Here is a 5,958-nt window from a genome sequence, read left to right on the forward strand (position 1 = left end):
GAATACTCTAAAAAAAAAAAAAAACTACTGGAATAACTCTAAATACTCATCAGTAAATACTAGTTTTTCAGCTCGTGACTGAAGTTTATTAAACAATTTCAATTCTATTCAAAATTGCTTTATTGGCATGACTGTAAAAAAAATACAATATAGCCAAAGCTTGGAATATATGTGGAGAAATATAATAATAGCAATGAAATTATCAAAATAATAGAAGAAAACATTATAACGATTTAAACGTGTGATCATTTCATACCACAGTGTTTAACATATAAACACACACCGGCTGAGGGTCACTGTGGTGGACAGTAGAGAAACACACGCACAACACAAATGAAGGGATTTAAACACAAGACGTGTCTCAATGTGCACGCCATCGGTTAGGTGAAGGTCAAAATCTGCCTCTTTTATGTCAAAGGAACAGTCAAACCTGTTCTGCATTCTCTATCCGATGTCTAACAATCACAATGTTATGTCTATCACCCAGATACACCCAGCTATTCACCACAAACATTAACCGAAACAATTCCCTTCAGTAGGAAATGAATTAGCCCTGGGAAATGTCGCTCTGCTCCTCGAGCACACAATCACGGCTCTGTAAACACAGCCAGTCAACACTTTTCAATAAGCTGAACCTCAGTCGGCCGCTCTGGTGAGAACAGAGTCACCGTTTACCGTGAAACACACACTGCAACGATGGCTGGGGGTGAGAAACACACAAACACACATTCATAGCAGCGACTGGAGGAGAAACTGGAGTGTTGCACGTCGCAACGCTTCACTGCTAAACACCAGACGATTCTCCAGAGGCCTGGGAAGTGACTCAGAGAGAAGTGAAAATCCTTTATTTGCATACGGCCTGATCACAGCTAACGAGCTGGTATTGTGACGATGGCTAGATGAACACAATCTGCAAGAAACCCTAGAGCTGCTCTTATTCAGATTAGACTCTGCTGCTGCTTTAGTTCACACATCATCACTCAGTACTCAGGTTTCCTCTAATAATACTCAACACAATATACTATACTAAAACACAATACTCGTCTAAAATACCACATACTCTGAAAATACGGAATTCTCTTAAAATACTGAGCACTCTATAATACAATAAAATACTACATACTCTTAAAATATGAAGAATTCTGAAGAATTCTACTTTCTGGGGCCACGTCCAAGAGTTAAATGTTTGCGATTAATTTTTGGAAGTCTGAGAAAATGGCAAGGGCATGTAGGTAAAACATGGTTAAAATGTCCTGATTAATCTCACAAAGAAATGTGTGGGTTACATTTCATCCCAAAATAAAAATTAAAAGATTAACACATTAATTAAATTAAATTAAAAATGTAAATGAATGAATAAAATAAATACTATATACTCAAACAATGGCATAGTCTTAAAATGCACTCTAAAATACCGAACAATAGGCTTAAAATAGACTCTAAAATATTTAATAATCGACAATAACGCAAACTCTTAAAATACAGAATACTCCTAAAATACTGAGTATTGCAAAATACTGAGTACCATAAAAATACAAAATACCCTTAAAATACGGCAAACTGTTAACGCCGAATACTTTTAAAATATGGAATACTCCGGTGTTATGGATCAACTGGGGATCGTGTTAACTGGGGATGTGCGCGTGCATGTGAGCTATTTTACATCCCATTCCAGCAGATTCGTCAAAAGCGACTGCAAAGCTGTAATGAAAAAACGCTGGTACATTCTTAATAAATGTTAATGCAATTATTACGCTGTGTTGTTTCCTCAATACCTGTTTTAATGCATGCGACACAGTTTAAGTGTCATTTTAACATGATTTCACATGGTGACATGGTTCACAAACCACGCCCACTTTATCTTGGCACATTCACTTCTATGGAAAATGACAATCACTCAAATAAACGTATATTTCAACTGTAATTCACTTCCATATACACTGAGTGAAAATAGCATTATTTAGCAGTTTGTTATTTACACTAAGTGCAAATAGCAATAGATTTTATTTACACTATTTAAAAATAACAGTATGTTTGCATTAAAGGGGTCATATGATGCTGCTAAAAAGAACATTATTTTGTGTATTTGGTGTAATGAAATGATAGATGCTATTTATACTTAGTGGAAATAATGGCAGAGTAAGTAGTATAGAGTGTGAATATATAGTATAGAAAAGTATGAGAGTGTAGTATGTCTTGTTTCTCACGTCTCTGTTGTCCCCAATCACGTTTCACATCATTCTTACTCTTTATTACTTACACTCTCTATATTAAATACACTCCATCTTACTTACACTCTTTATTACTTGCACTCTTTATTACTTACACTCTATATTACATCCTCACTCTCTATACTAAATACTACGTACTTCTAAAAGAAAGACTACTCCTTTATACTGAGTATTCTAAAATACTGAATACTCTAAAAATACGGAATAACTGGAAATACTCATCAGTAAATAGTTTTTCAGCTCGTGACTGAAGTTAGTTGGTAAGTTAGAGTTTTCAGTTCGAGTTGAACCGAGCTTCTGCTTTAACTTTGATCGTCAGTTTTGGTTTTGGAATCACCGTCCACTGGAGTTTCTGACCGACTTTAATTCGGTGTCCATGCGAGAGTTTCTCTGGAAACAAAAGCTACTAACGTTAACGTCCGCGAGCGTCGCGGGAAACTCACTCATAATGAAATATACTGCAGTTGGATCCGTATTTTCGCGGTATACTCACAGGACAGCGAGCGGCGCGCCGGATCGGTAAACACGGCCGTTCAGGTCATCCTCATCCCCGCGACGCGACGCGACGCGTCCGCCGCTCCTCACGCAGCCGCTCACTCACAGAGACAGCCGCGGGGGGACGCGGAACACAAATACAGCACACAACACACACCCGAAACACCTTCAACTGAGCGGAAACACAGTATATACTCATGTAAACACATCAGGTATGATTCCTGACAAAGATACTCGCGGTTCTGATTAATATTTCAGTTTAAATGAAGAAGCTTCCCCCCCGCGTCTGAATGGACTCGCCCAACGCCGCACACAGTATACGCATCGCATCACAGCACGGAAAGCTTGCCTCATCTATGATTAACTGCTCAATTAATCTCATTTATCAACGAGTTCGCACTAAAACAATACGTGTGTGACATCTGTCTTATGAAAGAAGAGAAAACAGCATGGTACTTTGATAAACTGGCACATAGTATCAAATATACTATGACTTTTTAATCAACAGGAAGAGATATTGTTTGATACATGTATGCATGAAGGAAAGAGTAGGTTTTGTAAATAACACTTTTTAATCATATTTTGCCTTCACTAGTTCCTTTTCACCGATATGCTGTGTGACAAATTAATTCTGACACTCATTGGTTTTTATGATAATTAATTATGTCCAGTCCTGATCACAGGATACCTATCTGTGACCCAAAATTGAAATTGAGATTTATACATCATATAAATAAATAATCTTTCCATTGATGTATGGTTTGTTAGGATAGGACAATATCTGAAAATCTGGAATCTGAGGGTGCAAAAAAATCTAAATATTGAGAAAATCATCTTTAAAGTTGTTCAAATGAAGTTCTTAGCAATGCATATTACTAATAAAAAATTAAGTTTTGATATATTTACAGTAGGACATTTACAACATATCTTCATGGAACATGATCTTTACTTAATATCCTAAAGATTTTTGGCATAAAAGAGAAATGTATAATTTTGACCCATACAATGTATTGTTGGCTATTGCTACAAATATACCCCAGCGACTTAACACTGCTTTTGTGCTGCAGGGACACATATCAGAATCTGGTGTCTTAATAGTTTTTCTTGTTGATAAATCATCTCTAATAGGCCAAACACACATGTTGAATGAAAGGGGAAATGCTGCTCATTATGTAGGTTTAGCTGTTATTTGGAGTGCCTAAGGCTGATAATGAAGCGGGTTCAGTTGGGTTTGAGGAAAGCTGCACACTCTGTGTGTGTCTGTGTCTGTGTCTGTGTCTGTGTCTGTGTCTGTGTCTGTGTTACTGGGTTTGGGTTTGTTCCCACATCCCTGAAGGACCGGAAACTGATCTGAGATCTGAGATATGTGACTCCATCTACAGGAGCATCTGGAAACTGCTGCACATGATGCATTGACTACATATCTGAATGTCTCTAGATTCAAAATAAGTCTCATTTATTGATTCAAAGTGAAAAAATATTGGTGAAGAGAAACTAATGCAACATTTGACCAGTAGTATATATCATGACATTTCCATGTTTAAATGCAACTAAGTGAACATAAACATTCTGTGGCTGCAGTAAATCAGCTTTCAGTTTAAGTTATGAGAGATTTCCTCTCAGTGAAAAACAAATAATGATCAGCTCAAGACTGTCAGAGTAACAGCACATTATATCAGAGAGCGGGGCTAGTTGTCACAAGTGTCTCTGTAACTGAGGTTCTCTAGCAGTGCTTGTGCATGTTGATTTCAAACACTTCAAACTGGCCTTAATACAAATCAAACATGACCACAAAGCAGATACCTGTGAGAGCAGGACAAGCAGTGTGTGTGTCAGGCACAATGCAACAAAAACATAATTTGAAAATCATTCATATTGAAATAAATTTGACATCGTTCTCTTTTCTGACCGACTCTCTCAAGTTTTTTTCATTTTCCATTCTTTTTCAATCCTAAAAGTATGTATCATATGTATTTTATTTCAGTTTTAATATGATTTTGAAGTAACGAAGTAATGAATGTCCCATTCTAGGACTGGTTTTCACATGGTGCGGAACCGACCAATCAGCGGCGGTGCGTCTGATCACGTGCACGTGACGCTGCGAGAGACGCTGGTCGTGTTTATTTTGTCAGCGCCGCCATTAAATCCGCGTCTAAATCAACATTCAGAGATTAGAAACAGCATTCGTCGACATAAACCTCTATTCAACGATTGATATAAAGCTGAGAGATTAAAGAACACGATAAAGAGAGACTGAGGTGATTTAAGTCTCTTTAACGAGGAGCTGCGCGCGGAGCTGTGAGTATTTACATGCTTAACAGTAATCTGTGTCGGAGTATTAATGTGATTTATTTATATGATAGTGTCAGTGCTGCGAGATATTAGTAACATCTGTGGTGTCAGTAAATAATAACACTCTCAGTGCTGCCTGTGACTAATAACATTAATACCAACAGTACTGTGAGAAATGAGTTTCATAACATTAATACTGTGAAATATGAGTATTACAAATTACATTAATACTGTGAGATACGAGTATGACTAATAACAGTAGTACTGTGATATGCGAGTATTACTAATAATAACATTAAAGGCACAATATGTAAGATTTTTTTATTAAAATATCCAAAAACCACTAGACCAGTGTTATATATTTTGCTGACTTGTGTACTTACATTATCCCAAATGTTTTGAAGAATGTTTAAATCCAGAGAAATAAGCAATTTTAACTAGTGACTTTGTTTCTTTGTTTGTTTTGAATACGTGCCCTCTAGCGGCGAAAATTACAGATTGTGCCTTTAATACTGTCAGTTACAAACATCACTAATAACATCAATACTATCCATACTGTTGGTGTCAATATTAATACTGTCAATTCTGTCAGATATGAGTGTCAATAGCAATATTAATCCTGTCAGTGCTGTGAAATACTAACTGACAATATAATTAATGCTCATATGTTACATCGCTGACATTATAATTGGTAGTATTTTTGGAAGTATTGAAGACTAGAGTATTAAAGATAGAATTTCTTGCATTCTGTTCTGTATTTCTGACATGTCTCATATTATTTTGTGTTTGCAGATTGGTTGTCTCCGTATCAATGTGTGAGCCTGATGTAAGTTTGTGTTGTTGATTGTGTATGAGAGAGTGAGCGAGAGAGTGAGCGAGAGAGTGAGCGAGAGAGTGAGCGAGAGAGAGAGCGAGAGAGAAAGCGTGCGTGAGCGTGCGT

The 5,958-nt window shown here is 36.9% G+C and overlaps 1 long non-coding RNA gene across 1 annotated transcript in view; it reads right to left on the bottom strand.

Annotated features, from left to right (window-relative positions):
- The window catches only part of LOC107684579 (uncharacterized), a 9,606-nt gene extending 6,575 nt beyond the window's left edge, over nucleotides 1–3,031 (bottom strand). The window contains exon 1 of the long non-coding RNA XR_001633869.1: nucleotides 2,725–3,031. This is a non-coding gene — a long non-coding RNA (uncharacterized LOC107684579). The remainder of the gene's footprint in view (nucleotides 1–2,724) is intronic.
- Between the last annotated feature and the right edge of the window lie 2,927 nt (nucleotides 3,032–5,958).

This window comes from Sinocyclocheilus anshuiensis, unplaced genomic scaffold (assembly GCF_001515605.1).
Source record: "Sinocyclocheilus anshuiensis isolate Anshui unplaced genomic scaffold, SAMN03320099.WGS_v1.1 scaffold401, whole genome shotgun sequence".
Lineage (NCBI taxonomy): Eukaryota > Metazoa > Chordata > Actinopteri > Cypriniformes > Cyprinidae > Sinocyclocheilus > Sinocyclocheilus anshuiensis.